The following is a 25,890-nucleotide window of genomic DNA, read 5'->3' on the forward strand; positions in this document are numbered from 1 at the left end:
AAGTAGAGTTTAGTTTTGCTTGGCCTCTGATTTGATTCAAAATATGTGATGACAACAAGTGAATTTTACACATGTAAAGTAAAACTGCACACATGTATTTAAGATGTAGCTCATGCCTGAAGTAATTGGGAACTCATGCACACATTGATTGGGTGCTCATGCATAAAGTAATTGGGTGCTCATGCATAAATTATCTGGGCACTCATGCATAAAGTAATTAGGCACTCATGCATGAGCTAATTGTGCATTCATGCAGGAAGTAATTGGGCCTTCATGCAGAAATCAATTGGGCATTTATTAACACCTTTATGCTGGTTTAGGTGTTGTTTTAGAAAACCCACTGAGGTCTAGATGGAAGACCAGGATCTAGTGATCACCTCACCAGATGTGTGAGGGGCTACAGCATTGGTTTTAGTAGAACTAAAGGTTCTATTAAAATAGATTTTAGTCTTTGTAGAACTTCACAAAGCTGGGCTACCTGGCACCATGAATGGCATGTCTGAATAGTTATTCAATCAGATACACCTCGGGGTGGATTTTCCAGTCCCACTGCCAAACAAAAGCTACTCCAGTGGTATTAACAGGCTCCTACTGCTGTCAGCAAGCAAAGATTCCTGATCAAGATTTTTTAAAAGCAAGAACTGTAGATAATTTGCAATATTCAGTCCTTTCAACCACTGCAAAATCTGAACCACTGAAAAAACCTTTGCACTTAGTGAAGTGCAGGTAGAATCATACCAAGAGACAGGAGAGGAATGGAGAACTTCCACTTACAACGTTCAAAAGTTTGATTAAATGTGGTAATACAATGAAGAACAAACCTCCCAACTTTATTTTCTACCTAACAGCCAGGCTTCCCTTGCAATATTGGTTTAGAGTTTTGCTGCAGCCCTTAAAAGTTGTTGCCCACATTTATTTCAGGCTTCTGTTGCTCTTTCCTCCATATCCACCTGCCACAAGCTTCTCCTCCCTAGTAAGCTTTTTGAGGTTTTGTTCATATAAGTGAGGTTTTGTTCAGCTCATGCACAGCTGTTTTGGGCTGTTTGAGACATCAGACGGTGTTTTGCAGGCATCAGAAGGATTGACACGTTGGGGGTCTCTGTTTTCCATTATCACCTTTTAATTCAAAGCCAGGCATTTATTAACACCTTTGTGCAACAAAGGAGAGATGTTACCTGGTTTATGTAAATGTAGAAGTGTCCTGGGACTGGCAGAATTCTGGTGGGGACAGCGCTGCAGTGGGTGACTGTATGAGAGCATGAGCTCTAAAGGGAAGGTGGAAACATGTAGAAATACAAAAAATTCTGGTCTGTTTGGCTTTCACAGGATATCTGCAGGTGTAGATGAGGAGGTGACTCTTCCCACACCCAACCACTGCAGCACACAGAGCCCTGTATCTCATGATCAGCCTGAGTCCACCCTTACTGTCACCTGAACCCAGCCTTGCTGGGAACTGTTAAGCTTGGGAAGAAGGGAGGGGTGGAGGGAAGGTGTTTTAAGATTCGGGTTTGTTTCTCATTACCCTTCTCTGCTTTGATTTGCAATAAATTAAATTAATTTTCCCCAAGTCAAGCCTGTTTTGCCCGTGACAGTAATTCCTGAGGGATCTGTCCCTGTCCTTCTCTTTGGTTGTATTTTCTTTCCCCTGCCCAGCTGAGGAGGGGAGGGATGGAGCAGCTTTGGTGGGCACTTGGTGTCCAGCCAGGGTCAGCCCATCACAAACTACTAGCAAAAACATTTGTTCCTGCTGCTGCCTTGATGCCATGATCTGAGAGGCTTTGAGAAACGTATCACTGCTCATTCAGTGCCCTCTTTCTCCAGTTCCATCATGTAAACAGTTATCACTGGTTAATCCATACAGGGTTTGGTTTAAAAAAAATGAAATTAAAACTTCTTTTTTTGGTAATTGGAAGCAATTTTTTTTTCTCTGCACACTCTTGAGTTCTGCCTCTTGGAAGCTCAGGGCTCCCTTTAATCAGCATTCCAGACCACAAAGCTGTCTTGTGGTTATTCTGTTACTTTGAAATGACTCAGTGTGGGAAGGATACCAAAACCCCTCAATTGATCTTTTAACTCTAAGATACAAAATACATTTTCTCTCCACTGGTGGTCTCTTGTCTGCAGTTTATCTATTAACTCACAGAGGTTCAAGCATTCAGTTAGGCTGCAAGTACAAACATATGTTTCCAAGCAGGGGAAGCCTTTTTTTTTTTTTTAGGAAGTCTGATCAGCTCCTTCTTTGACAGAGAAAGTAAACTTGATCTAAACTTGATTTTTTATTGACTATCTTTTGCTTTTGACAAATCCAGCAGCATTCTTTAATGTCATGCATCACTTTGGACCCAGCAAGACCTTGGCTTTCCCATTCCAGAACAGAAGGTGGTTTAGATGCATCTCAAATTCTTTGCACCCTTCTGACTTTGAAATGTTTCCTGCTGTTCATATCTGCTTTCTATCACCACTGTCTTCATCCTTTCAATTTTTCTTGTCTTTATTCTTTTTCCATTCTTTTGCCTCTGTGTAACCTGTAGCCACAAAACCCTACAGAACTCAATAAAGTTTGTGTGCTGGCAGCACCTACCCAAAAGGCCATGGCTTGAAAGGCAATTGGAAGTTTTCAGAAGATATTCCAACCCTAGATTCCAACTTTTCCAAGCCTTACAGGTCTGTAAGGCTCTCACCCCCCCCACATTATCCATGCTGACCTATATTATTTGTGGCACATTTTTAATCTTCCTACTTCTGACCCCAAGGGAAAGGGTTTTAGTCTTTTGTTTGCATCTTGGGCAGCTCCCATGGTTACCTACCCCAGCTCACAAGGACTTCAGCTCTTTGCTGACCCTCCTTCACCTGCTCTGGGTGAATTTACAGAGACTGTTGAAAACCTTGACTTCAATTAACTATCACTAGCAACAACTAAAGGCAGAAAAACAACTACTTTACTATAAAACTGAATCCATATCATTTTGTACAGTATTATACAGACTGAGCAGATACAGGGTACAATTTATGGAAGAAAAGAGGATCTAAAAGAATGTAACATCACTCAGCTCAGGTTAAGAGATACTTGACCAGAGAAGGTCAGCAAAACTTTCAAAAGTTTTGGATAGAGAAAACTGCAGCTTTCTCAGCTGGTGATGACTGAAAACTCATAGTTCAACCTTACACCTCACATCTAAGAATTTTACATCTGTGTAACAGCAAGAAGACTAAAGAATATTAGAAAAAAAAGAAAACTTATGAAGATGGCAGGAGGATTTCTGTGTTGGTCTGTTGTTGACTGTTAAAACATTCACAGCTTCTAACCAGAATGTTTCATTTCAACAAAGTCTCTTATAAGGTCAGTCATCCTTGAAGAAACTTTGGGACATGAAAACGAATATAAAAGGATAAGGTGGAAATACTAAGTACAACTACAGTTTTCCAGCACCTCCACTTGCAAAGAAAGTCTCTGAAATAGCTCTCAGCCTCTTTTCTTTCTTTTTTTTTTTTTTTTTTCTATTCTTATAAGCTTTATCTTCTTATACACAAGTTTTAAGTTTGTCTCATTCTAAAATTCACAGAACTTCTCAGGATACAATTAGAACGATGCTTGGCCTCAAGCATTCACATCTGTTCCTCTCCTCTGCTGTAATGCACAGATAAACATTGCAGATCACTCCAGAAGTGGCAGGTATTTCCCTTGAAATTAATATTCCTTATTCTCTCCTTTACTCTGCAAGTGATTTTTGCTATTTCTGTGTGATTTTTTCTTATTACTCAAGATCTGAATGCTGGATATGAACTAGGTTACCTTTAATTTAGCTGCATCAAGCTGTTTGCCAGGGAAACATCAACAACTTTATACAGGTCAGATGGGCAACTAACATCTCTCTAAAGCAGCTCTGGGGGCAGAATGCCACTTAAAGACCTATTCAATTAGCATTCCCTTTCTCTCTCTGAGGTCAGGAAGCATCTGCAGAGTGCTCTGCTCCCACCCAGGCTGTTATGGTTCTGTACAAAACCTGCATTGCTGCTTGCACTCACCAATGGACAGCTGTTGCTCCAAGAGTTCATACTCAAAATTTGACAAAAGACAGAATATTTCTAGAAGGTGTTAGAAAGCCCTGCCCTCTGATATGGGAGCCACTACTGTACAAGAAAAAGTAGGAGACTTCAAGCCAGAAGACCAGTTTGAAAGCCAAACAATCTCCTTCAGTGTCTCTGGTAAGCCTGGGAATGAAAAATGAAGTGAGATCTGCTAATGGATGGGCATTTCATGGAGCTTTACAGTGTTAGGACATCCAAGACTGATTCTGAGCTTATGCAGCAGTTAATTTATTACTGGGCTAATTGAATAATGCATGAGACCTTCCACCTTAGACTACTGAGCTCCCTTTATGATTGCCATCCCACTTCTTGAAGGGCTGTGATAAACCTCTTCATACCTACACTGAAATATTCTGAATGTCATCTTGCATAAGTATTCTGAAATATAGCATGGTGACTGCACATTATTGAAATGTTGCTGAGATTTGGCAAGTATTTAATGGTGCTTTCCATATTTTCCTCTGAATTTTTATCATCCCAATCAATTCAGACTATGATGTAACATTCAGATCTTAATAAGGCTGTAAGCAAGCATTCATTTCCTTTATAATTTCTATTCATTACAGAGCATTGCTAATGCATTTTAAGGCTCTGCTATTAATTCATTTACATTGGCTGTCTTTTTAATTGCCTATTAAGTACCTGAACTCATTTGAGAGACTTACATGGAATTGTTGCCAAAAATGTCTTGTACCACTGCACCAGATTCTTTCTCTGCCTGAGTTCTCTATTGTTTCCATGCCATATTTATCATGGTTACTTTCCTTTTGCACAGCTAGCCTTTCAGCAGCTGAAATCTAAAAGCATTTAAAGTAACTATTCTCTTTAATGATCTTCCTCCATTTCTCTATCTTCTAATACTAAAAAAAACCAAACAAACCAAACCAAACAAAAAAAAAAAACAAAAACAAAAAACAAACCAACAAAAAACCCCTGCACAACAAATCAACAGGTTGGGTCAGATGTTGGTCAGGCATTAATTATTCACAATGAATAACTGTGTAATCTATAAACAGCATAAACTAAAAATTAAGACTTGACCCTGCAGCCACATTTTTTCCTGCTTAAGCCAGGAGGGAGAACACACTGACATCCATTTGTCACAGCTGAGTGCTACAGAGATCTGGAAAACAAAAGTTTGACTTCCCAGGTTAAAATGAGCATCGCCCAGGAGGTTACAGGACCCAGTGGAAATGAGCAGGAAAACAAGGGGCAGCAAATGAACAGGAAGAATGGAAAGCACGTGGATTTATCCACAGTCAACACCCTACCAGTGTTAGTCCAAACTGAGGAGGACCATGGCCCAAAACAGAAACCTTTCCTTGGTGAAAGATTTTCAGAAATCCCATGAAGAATTTTTGGCTGCATCGGGATGAGATAGTTTACATAACTGTAAAATATCTTTACTTACTGTCTTCAGTAATGTAGTAACATGAATTCAAGGTGAAATTCTCTCCTCTACCTGCAATCACTCATCTCTAACAGCTTAATCTGAAGCCAATCTTCAGGGAGAACATCTCTTAACAGCAGAACCACCTCACTAAACTGTGTCTCCAGGTCCTCTGCTCCCTACCAGGTCTTTATGTCAAGAAGTTCAGTAACATCTGACAAAAAAGTGTGGAATAACTAGCCTGAGAAACTTTCCAGTTCAAGTTCTGAGGCTAAAAGATGAACTTTTCTTCCAAGAAAAATTTTAAAATTGCAAAAATTTTACAATTCCATGTTGGGAAGAAAACGAGACATTTTTTGCATCCCAAATTCAGTAGAATATTTTCCCAATCATAGCATGTAGTGACATGAATGAGGTTTACCATCTGAAACAGATTAGCCAACAGACCATTCCACATCATATCCTCCAGTTTCCCGAATCCCCAGCCTTGAGTAAGTTGCCAAGAAAATAGAAATAGTTTTCAAGCTGAATCCATCAGAAGATTCACTGACAGGAAGACATTGCTGCACAACCCTTACACTTTACAAAAAGACATTTTCCAGGGGAAGAATATTCCACTGGAAAATTTGTCTCTCTCTCTCAGTAATTGGCTGATGCCCTGAAGCAGGAGTGCTTATACCTTTTTTCCCCTTCTGTAATCTTATCTAACATAGCTGTGGATGTTCCTATTATCCATACAAATGTCTAATCCCTTTTGAATCCTACTAAGTCCTTATCTGTCCCACAGGGTAAATTTTCTTTGTGTAAAAACCCTGATTCCTTTTAGCTTTTTTAAAATTTGTAAGTGATCCATCTCGCTTGTCCTTGTATTATGAGAAAGGGTAAATAGGAGTTTCCTTCCACCTGCTGTGTATTGTTTTGCATACTTCTTATACATTCTTATTTTATGGGGTTCTCCACTAGGATAATATTCTTAATCCTTTGCAGCCTCATTTCATAGGGAGGCTGTTTGTTTAAATAGGACCTTCTTCTCCCTTTGGATGGAGAAGGGAATAAAATTAGGAGATCTGAAATATATAATTTGATTCAGCAGAACTGTCATTTTATGCAAGTATAATTCCATTGAAATCAGCATCTCCTAATGTGTGAGGCTTGTCTGTCTGCTCTGTCTGTGCCTGGAATGGCACCATATCATTTTCTGTCCTCTTCTGCATATCAGCTAGCATTTTTATCCTTTTTTTTTCGAAGCACAGCTGTACACTGAGCAGAAGGCTCCCTGCAACTATCCAAAGCAATTCCCAAGTCTTTCTGTGACCTGGTTCCAAATAATTTGGACACTAACAACACGTCCAAGCAGAAAGCTCTGGGAGAGACAATCTCTGGGCTGATTTCACTGCTTGAAATGTGCTTGGCAAAGAACAGAAGATGGATGAGGGAGGAGGGAGAGACCACATGTGGCTATTTATTTTAGGACATGTAAATGGCTGGCAATACTTTTGTTCTGTAATACTTTATACCAAGTCAAGTTATATTTTATTTTGATGATATCCAGAGCCCCGTCTTTACTTGCATTAGCAAATGTCTCAGCTACTATTGTGTAGTGGTGTGGATAAATGGAAGATTATTATCCCCTCTGTACAGATGAGGTCATGGCACACAGGAAGAGTTGATGTTATGCCCAGTGTCTCATATGACATTTGTTATGAAGGTGGAAATTGAATCTGAAGTTCCCAAGTCACAGTCTGGAACTTCAAACACAAACCACTGTTCCTTATTCCTCAGGGAAAGAAAAGTCAAGCTGAGAAACCAACGTTCCTTAATTTCCTTGTACACTGTTTAATTCTCCCATGTCCATCTACTCCTACCAGTCAGGGGGCTGAAAACTGTTTGCTTATCTTCCTTTTTCAAACCTGGTATCTTTGGGGGGGCTGGCACACTAGAGAGAGAGATGTTTAACACAGAGACAATCCACTCACAATGACATGGAAGTTTTAAGGAAGGTAAAATGCTTTAATGCACTGAGTGGCTTCTGAATAGTAATTAATGAACACGCATGAGGTGTCCCAGTAATGCTCAGCTCCACAGAGGAAGGAGAAGCAACAGAGATAAGGCAGCTCTTTTTCAGCCAGCACTGCTGATAATTAAGTGACCTTGTCAGAAATTAGAGATGTTTACTGATTCAGCAGAGAATACATGAGGAGAAAAAAGAAAAGACAAAATTGCCTTTATGTGTCAAATCAACTCTAAAACAATCCGGGTTTAAGGTAGAAGAAGACTTAAAAACCCTGCCACCTGAATCTTTATTTTCAGAAGCCAGTATATAATGGAACTAATGTGACAAAAGCTTGAAGAATACCTTTGTGCATTTTTGCATTTTTATATATGCAAATCAAGTAAATGTAGGGCTTAGGGCTCCTTATTTAATAGCTATACAATAGGAGCATTACTGTGATTTGGCTTGAGAAATGCATATTGCAGGCAAAAGGAATTATTTGTATCAATATTACCACGTAGAGGATGGAGAAGTGTAAAAGAAGAATGATAATACAAATAGCAGCAAGCAATTTCATACTGTCTAAATAAATGGGGGAAAACCGCCTGATGACTGCAATTAATTCATTACTACGTTACAAATTACAGAACTCTGTGGCTGTGCATCCTAATGATTAAGTAGGGCAGTAAATGATAAAGTGCACTGGTGTGGCTATTTTGGAATACTGTGCAGGCTGTGCCTTCTTCTGCTGCCCAGGGCTGCCCTCACCTCTTCCAGGAGCCTTTGTGGAGCTGCTGGAGGGGGCAGCCAGGCAGGCAGAGATAGTGCTGCCCTGTTGGAAAGATGAAGCCAGGAATTCTAGTCATTTCAAGGACAGTTTTTAAACACTACTTTTCCAAAACTCTCACCGTGTCAGGGATGGGAATGACCAGCACACGGCCTGACCCTTCCCCAGGCCCAGAACAGGACGGGAGGAGCTGCTCGTGGGAAGTTATTTGTCAGCAATTACATTGTTCAGTGAAAAGCCCGAGCTCACTGCTGTGCTGAGACCTTGTTGGTATATGAATAATAATGAGATGTTTGTTATAAACCCAGATGGTGACGATGCCAGGCCTCAGGAGAAGTCAGTGGGTGCAAAAGCTCCCAGAATCCCAGATGGATGGACACACAGGGCTCGAGCAGGAGGGAATGGGGTGCTCAGCTGTGCCCTAATGCAGCACCCAAGCAAGGGGAACTGGTCAGTCATGCAAGGAGAGGTTGGCTGCTCATGCAGAAATTAATTGGGTGCTCCACGAATAAATTAATCTGGTGCTCCTGCATCAGGTTAGTGGGTGTTCATGCAGAAATTAATTGTGTATACATGCATAAAGTAATTGGGTGCTCATGCACAAATTAACTGGGTGCTCAGGCAGCTATTTTTTCCACTAATAACACAACTTTTTAAAAACTATACAATGCACCAGGAAGCCGAACTTTGTATCTTTGTCAGGTCACCTGCCATGATAAAGTGAGCTTTCTGAACCGAGATATTTAGGGACAGAAAAGAATCTGGGTGTCACATTAATTAAAATGATATATTAATTAATAAACTAATTATGACATTTTCTTGCTCATATACTCCAGAAGCAAGTATCATAATTTCAAGTGTTTTTTAAATAAAATAATTACATCTATGCTTTACATAAGAAAGTTTTTACCCTGAGACACAGCTGAGGGAATGAGGTGCAGCTCAGAGCCCTGAGCTCTATTCCAGCCACCCACCAGCAATTCCCACCTCACTGTTGTGCCCAAGGTCTCTTCAGTAGTACTTGAAAACAACTTTTGAAAAGAAACAAAACAGACGACAAAAATAAACAAACAAACAAAAAACCCCCACACAGGGCACCTGAAAAATGTTTAAGACAAGCAATTCAATAGCCCTGGCAGTACTTGCATTTTCTTAAATGTGATGGCTGTAAAACATACCTGGCAAACTAATAACACCATGAATTTTAAATGATGCACCGGATCTCTATGAGTTTAAATCAGTGTGGCATAACTAACACTGTTTTCTCCCACATAAAGGTCTTCTGTGCTGTCAACATTTTTTAATATACTTCAGTCTGAATAGAATATTCTTTTGGCAATAGATATTAGTTGGCAGGAAAAATTACTCATGACCTTTTAGCTTATACAAATAATTCAGGCTTCTTTTTTTCTTTTTTTTTTTTTTGTTTGAAGCCTGCACACTTCATCTTCCAGAATCAGTAGCAAAACATAATGGAAATAATTCTATTTTAGCATTCAGGGCTGGGTGGTTGTTTTCATGCAGAATGAAAACAATGTGCCTTTTTTTTTTTTTTTTAGAGCTATAGTCCAAGAGAGAGAATTTCATTATTAGACCATGCAAATTACTAGGCAGCATGTGTGCCATTGGTATCATAATATTTAGGATACTCTTCCTATATTCTGAGTGTTTCTGGCAATTATAAGCAGGCAGGTTCTAACTTGTGGATATTTTGTCCCTCACGAGGCATGGATGGGAACAAGGAGAAACATTGATTCATGTCACTACCAAACACACCTTTGGGCCATAATATTGTACTGTGGAATTGCCTCTGTGGATTTTGTAGGGTTCTGCACAAGTAAGTTGAGGGAGGGATTAAAAGCCTCAGAAATTCTGGTTTATAGCTCAAGCTCTGCTTCTGATAGAGTAGATCTACAGCTGGTTAATACCAGAGAGCCAGAGGTGGGGAGCAGATGTTCCCTCCAAGCCCCAGATGTGCCTGTGGAAGAGGTTATTGCCCCTAAGTGCTCATTAATGACCCTCCTGATCCCCTGGGAGTGGAGTCCACATGAATCGCTTCACTTTTAAGGCAAAAATTAAGCAGACTGGCTCAGATCACCTATTTAAATTATCTAAATGAAACCCTGCAAAGCTTTGCTAACTTATTGGAGAGAGTAAACTTCTGCACAGAAAGCAAAAGGCAAGTAGCTTCAGGCAGTAATCTTTTCTGCCACTGAAGCCAGAAGAAGCAATGTTTTCCCTCCTCAGTTTGGTGTCTGTGTTCACACACCCAGTGGGAAATAGGTCAGAGCCTAAAATATTGACTCAGCAGCTGGTTACACACCTTGATAAATTAAAAAGTTAGCTCAGTGCTTTACCAAATACTGATTGATCAGCGTTCATAAAGACAGCACTCAATAACAAGTTTTTACTCTGTAGTTATCTTCAGACACTCTGTTTGATCAATGCAGATGGCAGTGACACACAGGTGCCATTTGCTCCCATCCTTGGGTATTCCTGACCAAATCTGAAGTGCCTTTTCCAAAATATTTACTGTAGTGAATATTCATTGGTTATTGTATTGCCTAGAGATATGCATAAAGTTGTAAATAAGGGTTAAAAGTCATTTTGTATAAAATTTGGGGGTTAGATATACTTGAATTTGGGCCCTTTGTCCAACTTCACACTTGGCACAGTAAGCAAAACTGACATTAACAGGAGCATAAAATGTGCCTTTTTTGCTGACATCACCTGCTAGGTAACAAGAACAGAACAGAGCTGTTAAAAATTTTAATTTTTCAGCATGTGTGGTCAAGGAGAAGCCAGGATTACCATCAGTTCAGAAATCCAGGGGTCAGCATCACAACTATTTTCTGCTGGCTGCTTTTGCAGTTGCAACACGTCTGTCCTTAGTTCGGTTGCACCACCGGTGTCAGCAGTGGATAATTTTCACAGTTATACAAGGGCTGTTGGAATTGCAAAGAATACAACAGCAGCAGCAATTAGTGCCTGTAAGGGATGGCTGAAAACCCCACAGCAAAACACAGAATTACTCAGATTTCAAAGCACTTTGCATTCATTAAGAACGTAGAGCGAGGCCATTTTTCCATGTAGAAAACAGAAAAGATTTAGATATTTCCATAGACAGTGAAGTCTTGGAGACATGCAAAACTCTCCATTATAGAGATTTAGTCTCTAGATTTATTTCTCTTGCATATACAAGCACATTTTAGGCAGAAATAACCAAATCTGAGTCAATTGTTTTTGTATTAGGAATGCAAAAAAACCTCAAACCAACCCACACCTTGGGCTTTCACCCGGAGTGAAATGTCTTGTCAGCATTTCAATAAAATCTAAGTTCTGTGCAGTAGAAACTTGGGTGACAAATAATTTCATTTCAAAATTCAACACCCACACCCCTCCCAACCAGGCAACCTTGCCCAGCTTGACTAGTTGGTTTTATGTAAGCAGGGGAGAGGCCTTACAGTCACTCAGGTATTATAAAATACATTCCCTGCTTTTGCCATCTGCTGGAATGAACCACTTGCCACTCATCAGTGTATTTTTCAGGTTAATTAAGTTTTGCAATAGCTCAGCCCTAGGTGAGCAGCCTGACACATTCAATTTATGCTGTACCATTACCACTGGATGGCATTAGTTAGTTGTGCTACAGGGATGGATGTGAAAGGGATCAATTAAATCTGTCCAGCTTTTGCCAATAAGTATTAAAGCATTGAACTATGAGTTATCATTGCATTATCAGGTGAGGGCCATTGATATTGCATTTGCCTCACAATGCTAAGGCAGTTTTCATGAACAGACACTGAGAGAATGTAGTGTCTCATGATGTTTACATATAAAAGGAAAAATAACCTTGTCATTCAACAACAAGCCATAATACAATAATGCTCCAGATGACTTTTCCCTCACACACTGGCATTTCAACTACTGCTATGATAAGCTTTATAACATATAAATTCCAGTTCCAGCAATGGAAACCAACATAGGTCAAAGCCCCAGTGCCAGCAACCAAGCTTCAGAGCATTTCCAAAATCCAAAGGCGCTCTAAATTGAGTGTTTCAAACTAAGCTGATTGCTAGATTTCTTTCTCCGACTGCCATGTGTTGGACAGTCATGCCAAAAACCACAATAATCCAGCTGAAAAATAAATACACACAAACACATCCCATTCTTAACCCACTCAGCCAAACCCACATCATGGCACACGGCAGTGCTTTGTTCACTGCTGGGATCAAAATCTGTCCTTGTGTGGTGGATTCTCCAGGGAGGACTCCACTCTTTTAGGCTGGAATGCTGGGGGGATGAAAAAAACCAACACCACCTCCAAAGAGACCTGGGAACTCTTTTCTCCTGCTCTTTCCCCAAAATGTCTTCTCCTAAAGGTATTCCCATGAGAAAGAGATGACATTGGGCTCCAGACCTCTTCACTTTCCCCTGAGGGGGACCTCAAATGTGGCTCCATTCCGTGTGTTACTCCAGCAGAAGTTACTGCAAAGTGCACAGAACAGCATAAAATTCAAGGAGGTGGGAGAGCTGCTTTGCTATCAGGTGTTCATCAGGGAATTGAAACCTTGGGAAGTTGCTAAATCATCTCCCAGAATAGCCTTGCCTTTTCCAGGCCAGCTCAGCCATTATCCCAATGATCCAACATGAAAATATGGAAAGGGGAGGGAGAAGAAGAGAAGAAAAAGTTTTAGAAAAGAGAAGTTGGAAAAAAAATCCCCTGAAAACAGGAATCTCACAGCTTCCAAATACAAATTTAAAATTTTAAAGAGAAATGAAAACACACTGAGCTAAAATGTGGTTATTAGGCTAAGTTCATGACTTGTTGACATGACATTCAAGTGCTTGGGGTTGGAAGTGCTGCTGCAACAGAATCATAGTAAATAATCTGACTATTCTTGATTATTTCATGCTTTGAGGGAAGCAGTTTTAAATGATCAGTGATAAAATAATGGACTCTTTGCATTGTACCATGGTACAGACTGAGCCAACATAAAACTAACTTCTGCTTGCTCTAAGTCTAACATTTCTTGCTTTGGGATTTAAAAACACCCAAAGTATCAAGAACACAGAATTTGAGAGCACGGCTTTGTTTCTTTATAACCTGTAATTAAAAAAAAAAATTGTTTGGCAGAGAAGTGGGAGGTTTTTTATTTATTGAAGAGGCTCCTTGTTATGTTTCCCTTACATAAGACCTGAGTTATATTGATCAAATCATCATTCTGCTGGATGTTCATTTTTATTAGGTAAGGGCTGACAGAATGATTATTACAAGCAGTTTCTGAACACTGGCACCCAGGATGGTACAAGAAGGGCCTTTCACGCTGCAGGTTTCCTCAGATTGCTGCCACAAAGCCTAGGAATGGGCTAATGCAATCTGCTAGTGCCACAAAATTCAAGGGAGTTGCCTGGATTGAAGTGGGATTAAAGCCTTGCATGAACATGTGGAAAATTTTAGGGCTGGAATAATGTAATGACATTTCTAAGACAGACTGTGAAGGGGCACATCGAGGCTCTGGAGATACAGGAAAGAAATCATCCCTCAGGAGAGGGGGTTTAAAGGATTTTGTTAACAGAGTGAGTGGTGATACAAATATTATCTAAAAATTGCGTAGAACATGAAACAAACACCTGTAAATATCCAAAAATGAGCTATTTAAGGTAACAGCAATTTTGGTGCAAGCACAAGTAGTTACTTAAAGTGACTGTGCATACTTTTAAGCTTCACATTAAAAGAAAACTGTGAATGAGAGAAGTGAAGGTTGAAAATAGCTCTCCAAAAGAAGGCAGAGTCCAAACCTCCGGACTAGTGCCAGCAAAACATAAGGGATCACGTGGTGCAGGTGACTGCAATGGTTGTGGTGTGGCCTCAGGGCTCAGAACATTCCTGGTTCTTGTCAATCTCCAAGCATGAATCTGAAAATAACCTCAGAATGGCAATTTAAGAAAGTCAACGTGCCAGCCTTGTTTGTGGTGCTGCAAAAGGTGCTGAGATTGGAAGCCCCTTTTCCTGCTCATGCTTCTGGTTTTCATCACCCCCAGATCACTGGAAAGATTTACTCACAGGCAGCCTGGGGCAGACATGCAGGAACTGGGGAATGAAATTATATTCAAGTAGGTTTCCTGCAAAAATCCTCAGGTACAATTGTCCAGAATTACAGGTTATGGTAACTGGAAAAAGCATGGAAAAACTGGGAAAGCTGGAGACAGACTCTCTCAGCAAGGCTTTCTGAATGTAGCAATGGCACATTACAGTCCTGCTGCCTTTAATGTGCATCTGGAAACCTGTGAGCCAGGATAATTAGAGGGTAAATATACAGGGCTGATAAATCATGAAATATAAATAACAATGTCCCAAAGGGAATGTAAGAGTTATTCAGTCACTGTCATACCCCTGCTTTGTTTCAGAGATGTGGGTACATCCCCTAAAAACTTTCTGGACACCTTCCCTCGTTGTCACACTTTCTTTCACCTCACATCCAAACAAAAGAGAAAATATAGTAGCAAATATCTCTTCTATAAGAGAATCTAAATGTAATGTATTTATGAATCACATTAATAATGGAATAAGGAACTGATGAATAAGAATGAAAACATTTACATAGCAAAAAGAAGCAGCTTTTACTGTAAATTATTAATAGCCTAATAATGACAATATGAAATAATAATTAACAAAGGCACAGCTATTATCACCCAAACAAAAAATAGCTTGACTTAACAAAGAATCCTACATAACAGATATGCTAATCTTATTTTCCAATTTCTGGAAACATTTTCCATTACTTTTCAAAAACTCATTATCAAAGTCACAAGTAGGAAACTACTCAAGCATTGCAATATTTTGGTTGTAAAACAATTTGATAGTTATTATAAAGTTTTTCTCAGCTCTCTGTGGGAGAACAGGATGAATTCATTTATGCAAGAGTAATTCCTTCCACAGTCAGTTTGCGAGATGATTTATTTGTGGAGCGGGAACAGACAATAATAAAGCCTCAGATTTAAATAGAGCCTTTCATCCCAAAGGATCCCAAAGTACTTTACAAGATATATCTCTACACAGGAATAACGTCACCCACCTCTGAAGTGATAGATGGTACCTGTTTAGCAGCATGCACAGGAATGCTCTGTAACAGTTTAAAGCAGGCAGTGAGGAACACCAGAGCCAGCAGAAACCACAGGTGGGATTAAATACACTCCTAATAAGTATATCAAAACTTTTCCCAGGTACCACAGCACACATACTTTTTCAAGAACTACTACACGGTTTTTAAGTCCCTGAATCCATCTCTACTGCTGCTGGTGTGCAATTTAGAGAAGCTCTCATCTCAGCAGGACACACCATTTCTATTTTTAAAATTCCTTAAGGCACGACAGTGCTCTTGGAAATGTCCCCACTTGCTCAGAATTGATTCTCCCAGCAATGCACCACCCCACACTCCTCCACCCTGAGGAACCCCTCTGCACACATTTGGGTAGTACTTGCCCATCACAGATCCCCAGCTTTGTATACTCAAAAGATTTTGGGGAAAAAAAAATATAATTCAGATGACTTCTTCAGGCAACTAATCCTACAGTTTTATTCTTCAGCAACAAATTCCAAAATAGCCCAGGTTACCTAAGAGATGTGGACAAACATGTGATCAAAGCCCCACCAAAAACATCAAAGAGCAATTCAGTGCTGAAGCAGCAGGAGAGTAGCAGGTTCCCAGTAATCCTTGTGCTGATAAAATGGGGTGCTAAATAATAGTCACACATAACAAAATTCACCTGTTCACTTGCTTTGCCCTTACCCAAACCCACCTTTTGGCTTCCAGTGACTTGGCTGGCTTTGGGCCAGGGGTTGTTTTCTTTTGTCAAGTCTATTGGAAGGGAGAAAGTTCTTTTTGCTTAATTTTTTTCCATTTTATCATATAATACTAGATTATAATTTTTGGCCAGGAGTTGCTCCATCCACCCCAAAGGACTCATTATGAAGCCCCCACAGCTGCCAACAGCAGAACTGAGCACAGCCAGGACTGTTGCTTACAGACACTTGATGACAGCACTTTAAAAACACCAGCAATTTAATTCAGGATAATTTCTGCTACACTTGCTAAACATTTTTAATGACACACGAGTAGTAGGTTGTGCAGTCTTTCAAAAAAAAAAAAAAGGAAAGGAAACAAGGATCCCACACACAGAGTTGCTACAGCACTGAGGTTTCCCACTGAACAATTATTTAGGTCATAAGAATTGCAGACAGGGAATTTAAGCATGGATTAATAAAAAAGCAATTTCCACTATCAGTGTTTTTCAGTGTGCTTGATAATCCTTTGCTTTTTATGAGCTATAACTACCCTCACCCTCGGGTCAATACCCAAATGGTTTGCATAAGGCATACACAGGATAATAAACTGGAGCTGCCATTTCCTGATCCTTGTTTAGTCCTAAAGCAATCTGTTATGTGACAGTCCCACACTTGATATAACATCAACTTCAGTTTACTTCACAAAATTTACAATTTCTTGCTCAGCAACAGTGATCTGGGCGTTTCATTTTGGTTTATTCTCTACATAGAAAATTATTCTTTCCGTGGCAAAGTGTGGAAAAGGTTTGTACAAACAATTATTCTTTATGTGGCACTTGGAAATATAGTTTAGGAGTGATTATGGCAGTGCTGGGTTAATGGTTTGAATAGATGATCTTCAAGGTCTCTTCCAACCTTGATGATTCTGTGATTCTGTGAAACATGGTCCCTTTCTGAACTGTGCACCCTGCAGTTCTAATGTCCTTTTTGAGACACACTGGGGTGCACACAGACCTGAACTAAGAGGGGGAATGAACCATTCAAGCGTGGAGCAAACCACAAGAGCTGTCCTGGCACAAAACATTAAACTCCAACTTGTGCACCTGCTTGAGTTTCATTCACAGGACTCTGCTCCTACACATGGCAAAATGCAGTAGAAGCAAAGAGCCCTTATATATTCACAGCACATGGTTCAAAAAGTACAATCCACGCATTTCTTGTTTTCCAGAGAACAGCAATTCAATTTCTTAGCAACTTCTTGATGTTTCTAGAAATGCTTCCACCCCATGGTAACAACAAAGGAGCTTCCAGACACTTGGAGGAGCCAGAATCACCCTCCACTATGTATCTTCAGACTGAAAATTTGAGCTTTCCTTCCAAACCTTTCTCTGTCTCCCTCTGTCTCGCAAGGAACGGACAAATTTTCAGCAGCAGATGTTCAGTAAAGGTCACTACATTTTTAAGCATGAGCAGAATCATCCAGTAAAGGATGAGATGTAATGCTAAGTGTTCCCTGACAAAATGTAATTAATTACTACAGTCTTCCTTGCCTAAGATTACATTAAAGAATATTTTTTAAATTATTGCAAATCTAAAGAAAGCAAAGTTGTGCAAAAGGTTTGTACAAGGGATGGTCAGTCAAAGCCCTATTTATCTAAGGGAAAACCTAAAACTTGCTGGCAACAGCTGATGTGAGAGGATTTATTAAGGTCAGGTTTGAAATTTATGGTAACTGGCCATCCCTAAACGTTTCTAAGTTGACATATTTGAGTGATTATGCACAATTGGTGGACTTTTTCCAGACAATTCATTAACTACAGCAACAGACTTTTGCAAGGACACAGAGACATTTCCATTCAGAGGAGTTTTATGACACTTGATTGGCATTTCTGGACAGTACTGCAACATAAATATGTAAATGAAAAAAACATTATTTTTCCATCATAATGGTGCAAAACCAGGACTTCTGTGGATGTCTTTTCCAATATCTGCATAAAGTAAGGCTGTGGGTTTCCAGCATACAAAAATACTGTGTGCTACAGTTTAGGAAAGAGAAGTATACAGTATATAGAGAGAAGCTCCTTTATTAACATACCACTACTCATCTCCAGCCCATTGGCATTCTCATTTCTTGGGAAAACAACATTTGTGGTGGTTTGAATTGCCATGGGAGATTTAATCACCCTCAGACTGAAACACCTCATCCAAAAAACTAAGAACTCCAGCACTAATAAGCTCTTAAAATGGATGGAGATACTCTTTGCAAATTGATTTAGAGTGTTACTCACTTAGAAGAAAAAAATAAATTATACAATGCCATCAAATGTTGAGCAGCAGCGTAAATGTCTGGGTTCCAGCCACTTCCTACTATGATGAGAACAACAGAAGAAATTTTTTTCCTTTATATTGATGATTCCCAATGAGTTTCTCCAGTGAAATCAAACCATGAAACCCAAGTAGGCACATGCTATCAATCCTGGGAACCATCAGAGGTGTCTGGAATTGTCTACCAGACAAAGTTGTTGAGGCAAAAACATCGGGGTCATTAAAAATCATGATAGCATCTTGTGGTTAATGGAGTACTACAGAGAAAGGAAATGAGCCTTGAGAAGCTGAATGCCCTTTACTCAATCCCCAAACATTATTTCTTCTTGTCCTTATGTTCTAAATTAATATCTTGTTTTCCAACCGGTGTAGCATTTCCATTACAATCACATGCCACTTTGGTTTAGCGGAATCATTAACCAAGCTATTTACATTAATTACCAGGCAACCCATTCTCCCAGTATCGCTCCTAATTCCCTCCTCTGAAAGAAAGGTCTTGCTGCGAGGAAACGCCGCCTATCAGCGCCATCCCGAAGGTGCCATTAGTGCTGTGGCTGCCCAGCCTCTAATGAGCACCCCCGGAGCTGCAGAGCAGAGCGAGCCCGCTTGGATCAGCCGAGTGATTTTCAGCTCGCCACAAACAAGCACTTGGAGCATCACAGCACAGTTACACTGTGCAGAGAGCAGAAACAAGCACTGAGATAGGATGAGACAAGAAGTTGGCAGGGTCTGTGCAGTCCTATGGACACCTCCATCCAACTGTGTCCAGTTCTGGGCCCCTCAGTTCAGGAAGGATGTGGAGGGGCTGGAGCAGGTCCAGAGAAGAGCAAGGAGGCTGGGGAAGGGACTGGAGCACAAGTCCCATGAGGAGAGGCTGAGGGAGCTGGAGTTGTTCAGCCTGGAGAAGAGGAGGCTCAGGGGAGACCTCCTCACTCTCTGCAACTCCCTGACAGGAGGGGGGAGCCAGGTGAGAGTCGGGCTCCTCTCCCAGGCAGCGATCAGTGAGACAAGAGGGCACGGACTTAAGCTCTGCCAGGGGAGGTTCAGGTTAGATATTAGAAAGAAGTTCTTTACAGAGAAGGTAATCAGGCATTGCAATGGGCTGCCCAGGGAAGTGGTGGCTTCTCTGTCCCTGAAGGTTTTTAAGGTGAGACTGGATGCGGCATCAGTGCCGTGGGCTGGGAACCACGGCGGGGTTGGATCAAGGGTTGGACTTGATGATCTCAGAGGTCTTTTCCAACCCAGCTGATTCTGTGATTCTATGATTGATTCTATGATTCTATGATTCTGTGATCCACAAGCACAGGACATTCCTCAGCAAAGCCACTCCGTAGCTGGTGTTTAGGTGATGATGGCACAGCGGTTATGCCAGAGCTCACCTGAGGCACAGATTTTTTCTGGTAGTCACAGGGATTTTTCCCAAACAAAGAAGCAAGCAGTCATTGCTGCAATTACTCTGAAGGTGAAGAATCGAGCTCCAACGCACCCAGCAAGATGATGATTTTCAGAGCAGCAAAGCTCACAGGCTGTAACCTGATTCTGGGGCAATTGCAGACGAATCTGCTGTGTGATGGAAGCACCACTGGAAAGCATTCACCAGCTCCTAGCACGGTGTAAATTGCCAGTAGCAATCACTGATTACTGTGAAACAAGGTTCCAAGGGCTCCTGGTTTTTCAGGGAAGGCTGATAGAGCAGTTGGAAAAAGAATGGCAGACAGGATGTTTCATATTGGAGCTACAAAACTACAGTCATGACCTTTCTCAGGATCTGTTTGAAGATGTTACAGATTAAACCAATGTAAGATTTATTTCTACAGCCAATTTTTAAATAAAAGCGATGTTTCAACTACATATTAAGTATTATTAAATATCATTCAGAAAAAAAATTATAACAATGGGGACAGAGTTAATTTATATTGTAACCCCGCCCTGCATTCTGATTCTTAACTCTGGTTGCCTATCTATTCCTAAACACTCATAATTAAACTTCTGAAAATATAACTACTTTTTAATATTTTGAATGTGGTATTTTATATCTTCAGGATTGATCTACCTCCTTGAATAAAGGCTAGGATGTATTGTGCAGGGCTCAAACTCATCTGCTTCCAAAGAAAAGAGAACGAGATTGAACTGTTTTTCCAAATGAAAAATTGATGCTGCCCATCCCTAAGAAAAATTGCCTGGACAGAAGTTGTGAGACTGCTCTGATAAGGCTTCAATCTAGTTTTATATATATATAAAATAAAAGTTTTATATATATTTATTTTTAAATATATATATATATATTTATAATAAAAGTGTATATATATATATATATATATAACTGTGAAAGTAGGAACTAGACTGTTTTGTCTAAAAAAAACCCCTCAAACTGTTTTCCTGGAAGTAAATTCCACTTTTCAGTAGATATACTGTATGCACTACACATTAGGTGTGGGGTTTATATTATACAGTTACAGTACTGTCATCACACCACGTGTGTTAAGGGATAATGTCAAGCAATAAGGAATTATTACACTTTCTGTTTCACTGTCTTCTCTTTTAATAGCAGCAACTAACACACAAACTCAGTGTTTCAGTCCTTGTAGGCTTTGACTTTCCCTCCTCCCTTGGCCTGTCCTTAGCTGGGCCTGACAACACTTGCTGCCTGTGAAACTATGGGAAAAATACATTAATTTAAAAGTTAATGCTTCCTCCACCTTTCCCCAACCTGCCTTTTCTGGAGAGTTATCTATATTTTGTACAAAGTGAACTCCATACAGGTTTACACCGTGGAAGGGCAGAGGGCAATAGGCATGTGCAGACTTTTGAGAGTCCATCCCAGCCTTCAACCTTGCCATGTGTGAACTCTTTGCTAACCAGAGCTGGTCAAAGGTGATATTTGTAGCTAAAGAGAGCTCAGAAGAGCCCGAAGCAATGACAGAGCAGAAAATACAGCCCAAAGCAATGCAGCAAGTGTTGATTTCCTGCCCCAAAAATCAGCTTTGATCTTAATGAACTGCATGAACATCACAGGACAGGGAAGGACTGAACAAAAGAGCCAGTTAGTTCAGCTATTGCAGCAGCTCACACAGCACAGGCAGGGAATTCCAGCGAAGCCAAAATCTGATGATGTGTCCTCACCCATCTGTGCTGCACAAGGACTGTATGACCATCCTGGTGTGACACAGCCTCAAGTTCAGCACTATGTTGACTGAAGGAAGACAAGACCACAGGGTCACTATTTTTATTCACAAGCACAGAATTTTACCATACTTTCACAGATAAGAAAGCTAAAAGAAACTAGTCTGTCCGTTTATTTTGTTAAAAATAGAATGCAGCCTGCAGGGGTTCCCTTAGGGCTTTCTGTTTGGTTTTAGGTTGTTTATGCAGCTTTTTGACTACACCAAGCCTTCTGAAACAAAACAAAATGAAACAAAACAAAAACAAACCAATGAAGAGACTCACACAAACCAAAAAAACCCAAAACACCCCAAATCTAAAACCACCTTCTTTTGAGTGGTGGAAAATGAACCAAAGTCCTTGGTAAGTCCTTTTAATGACTTGCAGAGGGTAGGGGTAACTTTATCAGTCAAATATGTTAAGCACTGTAAAAAAAATTATCAAATTAATTTGATAATTTGATTTGAGATCTACTTGCCATAAAACTTTGCTCGGTGATCATATTTGCTATCGCTGAAGTTATTAATCATACAATTTCTTAATAAAAGACTGTAAAATGCCTCATTCTGCTGTCCCTCTAAACTTACTGAACACTGACATGAAATCAGTTTGCTTTTGTTTCTCTAAACCTCTCCTGGTATTCTAAGGCTTACTGAAAACCAACAGTAATGGCCCAGGGTTTCTTGGGCAACCCTTCAGGAGTTGAAGATGCAGCCAAACCTGATCTGCCAATTTAAATATGACAGTTTTATTGCCTGCTGTTTAGCATCTGCCACAATTATTGCAGCTACAGGAAAATATTTTACCATTATAAGAGAATTTCTCATCTGTGGAAATATTTCTGCACAGGATCTAGCAAAGTGTTCTTACACAGTCTCCAATTATTCAAATTTTTAGTCTTAATTCTTTCTCTAAATCAATGTGACTCATAATTATTTTAAGCTTTATGAAATTAGTTATTTCAGAAGCAGTGCTATACATCCCATGACAGATTTGGACTTTATTCTGTTTGCATATTACAAATATAATGCAGCTAGAATCATCTCCTCCTAAAACACCACGATTTTTCAGTCCTCTAACATATCAGCCTTTTGTTCCCAACATCCTAATTTTGTGCTAAATGTGCTCTTGCTTTTCACCATTTTTGCTGTCAAGTGTAACATTGTGGCATCGAGCTCATGCTGAGCATTATCCAGCCAAATGCCCAGAATGGCAGCTCTCCATGGCACAGACAAAGGCTGTGTCAAATGTACATCCCTTTTTTCTGGGACTCACTCGGCCTCCTGCAGAACTTCTCAAAGAAATCCACACATTCCTCTCCTCCTGTGTCCTCTGGAAATACCCCGTGGAGCATCTTGCAGTGACATTAAACTGTGTGTTCATCCTCATCAGTGCCTCCCTTTGGATAATTTTAAGATCACAGCTCTTCCCTCGGCCACAGGGATCCAGCACACTGCCTGTTGCATACTTAGGGGTTTGCTTTTTTCCATTTTTTGCTAACTGAACAGTTCCCAACAATCATTATCCACCTTTTCCGTGTATACCTTCCCATTTATCTCAGGATGTTCCCTGTGGAAGCTGGAGAACCCTATGGAATTGCTTGACTTCCTTACCACTTTTTTCATTCACATTGCTCAGACATGTCTAATTTCTTCTGATCTGCAGAGGCAAACCCTGAAACTTTCAGGTGGAGTCCCTGGATCCTCCAGGCTTTGACATGGAGCTCCCTCAGTGGTGATGAAGAGAAAGCAGAATTCCCTCAGGGGATGCCTTAAATTCTGTGCTTCACCTTCACACCTGGCAAGCACAATCACGTGGCTTTTTTGCACATGGAGGTAAATAGAACTTGAAGCAGAAGAGTAAATTTATTCCTAGGAAATCTCAGGTTAAATCAGGGACTGAATGTGCTTTGCCATTTTGGGAGGTTCTGTAAGCATCATGTATTAAAGCCAGAGAATTGTGGATTTTAAGTTGGGCAGAGGAAGAGAGGGTAATTCTTAAAGAGTGTTATTTGCTTCTGCTCCAAGTGATTGAGCACAGCAGAGATCCACTATTCCCTGAGAAAAAATCTAAGTTCTCTCTCAGGCCAGAAGAATTCCATCAAAAGTGTAGTATTACATCAATGTTAATACACTCTGAAGAACAGGAAAGTATTATTTTCTGGCATTGCTGTTTAGCATATTTTTCAAAGGACTTTGTCTGGTTTGCACATTTAAGTACTATTGGATTCAAAGTTATGCCAAAATTAGGCTCATACTAACAAATGAAAATGAAGAGAATAGGCTAGAAGACTGCAAGAGAGGAAAGCAACTGGTCACAATTTAGTGCCTGTTATGAACTGACAGATTTGTCAGACAAACACAAAGATAATGGGAAAGAAAAACCAACTTGATAGTTCTGTGTAATACAAAATTTGCATGCAAACCTCGCTTAACACTCCTCCTTCAATCACAAGGGCATGTAACAAACAGGGTGGACAAGCAGTGATTAAAAACACAAGTAAATAAAAATATGCATCCCTTGACATTTTGAAAAAACCCACAGATGTCACATCTATATAATTATTGTGCCTTAAAATGGACCATGCTGCAAGTGGAAATGAGAAATGGCATTTACTTACTCATAGTTTTAATAACATATGCAGATATTGTATAATGGGTGTCAAATGCCATTTGGCTCAGCAGAATCTAATTAATCTTAGTTCTTTCCACCATATCCTCTGCTATGCATATTCAGTAATATGTGTATTATGGGGAGAATGTTTTGTAGCTGTCAGAGTTAACTTGGCAAATCTTTAGTTTCTACTGCTTTAACAGTCCTAGTTATTGTCAGGCCTGATTCAAGGTGACCATCAGCTCTAACTAGCCTTACACCAGCCCTTCAGTTGCCAATATGAAAAGGGGGTAGGACAGAACTGCCACTGACTTCCGAGAACAGATGAAGTGCTCAGGACCTCGTACACCAGGCTCTAATGGAAGAAATTTGATTTTCTTTTCCATGACTGTTCTACAAACAGAGAGCCCAGCTGCCTAAAACAAAGTTAGGGCCATGCCTGGCATGATTTCATTTACCAGCAGACAGGCATTGTTAGCATCTTGCTGGAATAGCTGGGCTCAGAGTCAACACAACAGGGATGTGGTTCCGTTTCTCTTGCTTAACCTTCTGCAAGTCACCTCACTAGTTCCTGGGCTTTTATGTAAATAAAAAGGCTGCATCTCTCAAAAGCACCTGGTGACTTAGGAATCCACATCTTAATGCTTCTGGGGCTCTTAATTCATCTCAGCACCTTTCAAAAATGTAACTCAATATCACTGATTGTTCTTTCTAAAGATCTTTGGCAGCTGTGGCCCATAAGTACTATGGAAGGGTTAAATATATATCAAACTGTACAATGAGTTGTTAGAAATGCTGTAGTTTTAACGAACCAGTAAAAAGGCACTTGTGAATTTAAATTGTCACCCTGTCTTTATTACCTCAGCCTATTCTATTAAGCCACTGAAGACTCTCAGAGCAGAGTACAATCCTCTCTGCACTGTGAAATGAATGTTCACAATGAGGGGAGAGAGTAGTGGGGGCAAGTCTTTGAATCGCTCTGCTTTTGTCAGATTAAGTCAAAACACGGGAGTTTTATTTTATTTTTAATGGATCTTTCCAATTCATATCTACCAGGCAACTCTGTTTTGGACTGGGATGTAAAATGAAAAACCCATTCCCATCATTCTGCACCCAAAACCTGCACACCCAATGCTGGAACTGCCCAGCTGAGACATGAGGAGTTTACCAGCTCATTCATATTTTCTCATCATTACTTTCCTTCTTTTTAAGGACTTTAAATCAGGTCTAAATACATGTATATCTAATGGAACCAGCAGACTGTGTCAAAAGTAATAAGATTGTCTTGCTATCTCCATAGACAGTCATGGATTTTGTTTTGATAACCTAATGGGAATCCCAAAATATTCATACCTGTAAATCCTACAGTGTGACACAAGGATCAAAGATGTGGTTAATCAAAGCATAATCAAATTGGAAATATGTATTAGAAGTGCTGGTCTTCTGCTTTGGGACACAGAAGGGCTTTGGAAATTTCTCATCTGTTTTACAGCAATGAGCAAAAACCTCGAATAACAGCACCTTAAATAGACATCCAGCCCCAAAGAGAATAATTTGCAGAGCCAGGATATGTTGTTTTCCACCACTTCCACTTGGCACCACAAACACTCAGCTATTTGAATCAACTTTCATGAATTTAAGAGCAATAAATCATGCTGCAGTTAATTTACTTAGGATTTTCTCCTAAGTTAATTTTTATATTATACCTAAGGCAAACCAAAGCATTTATTTGCAAGGCTCAA

At 40.0% G+C, this 25,890-nt stretch overlaps 1 long non-coding RNA gene across 1 annotated transcript in view; it reads right to left on the reverse strand.

Moving 5' to 3' along the window:
- Positions 1-11,054: 11,054 nt before the first annotated feature.
- The window catches only part of LOC127470205 (uncharacterized), a 53,131-nt gene continuing 38,295 nt past the window's right edge, over positions 11,055-25,890 (reverse strand). The window contains exon 3 of the long non-coding RNA XR_007904206.1: positions 11,055-11,204. This is a non-coding gene — a long non-coding RNA (uncharacterized LOC127470205). The remainder of the gene's footprint in view (positions 11,205-25,890) is intronic.

Source organism: Manacus candei, unplaced genomic scaffold (genome assembly GCF_025592945.1).
Source record: "Manacus candei isolate 608988 ecotype Guabito, Panama unplaced genomic scaffold, ASM2559294v1 h1tg000020l, whole genome shotgun sequence".
In the NCBI taxonomy this organism is placed as follows: domain Eukaryota; kingdom Metazoa; phylum Chordata; class Aves; order Passeriformes; family Pipridae; genus Manacus; species Manacus candei.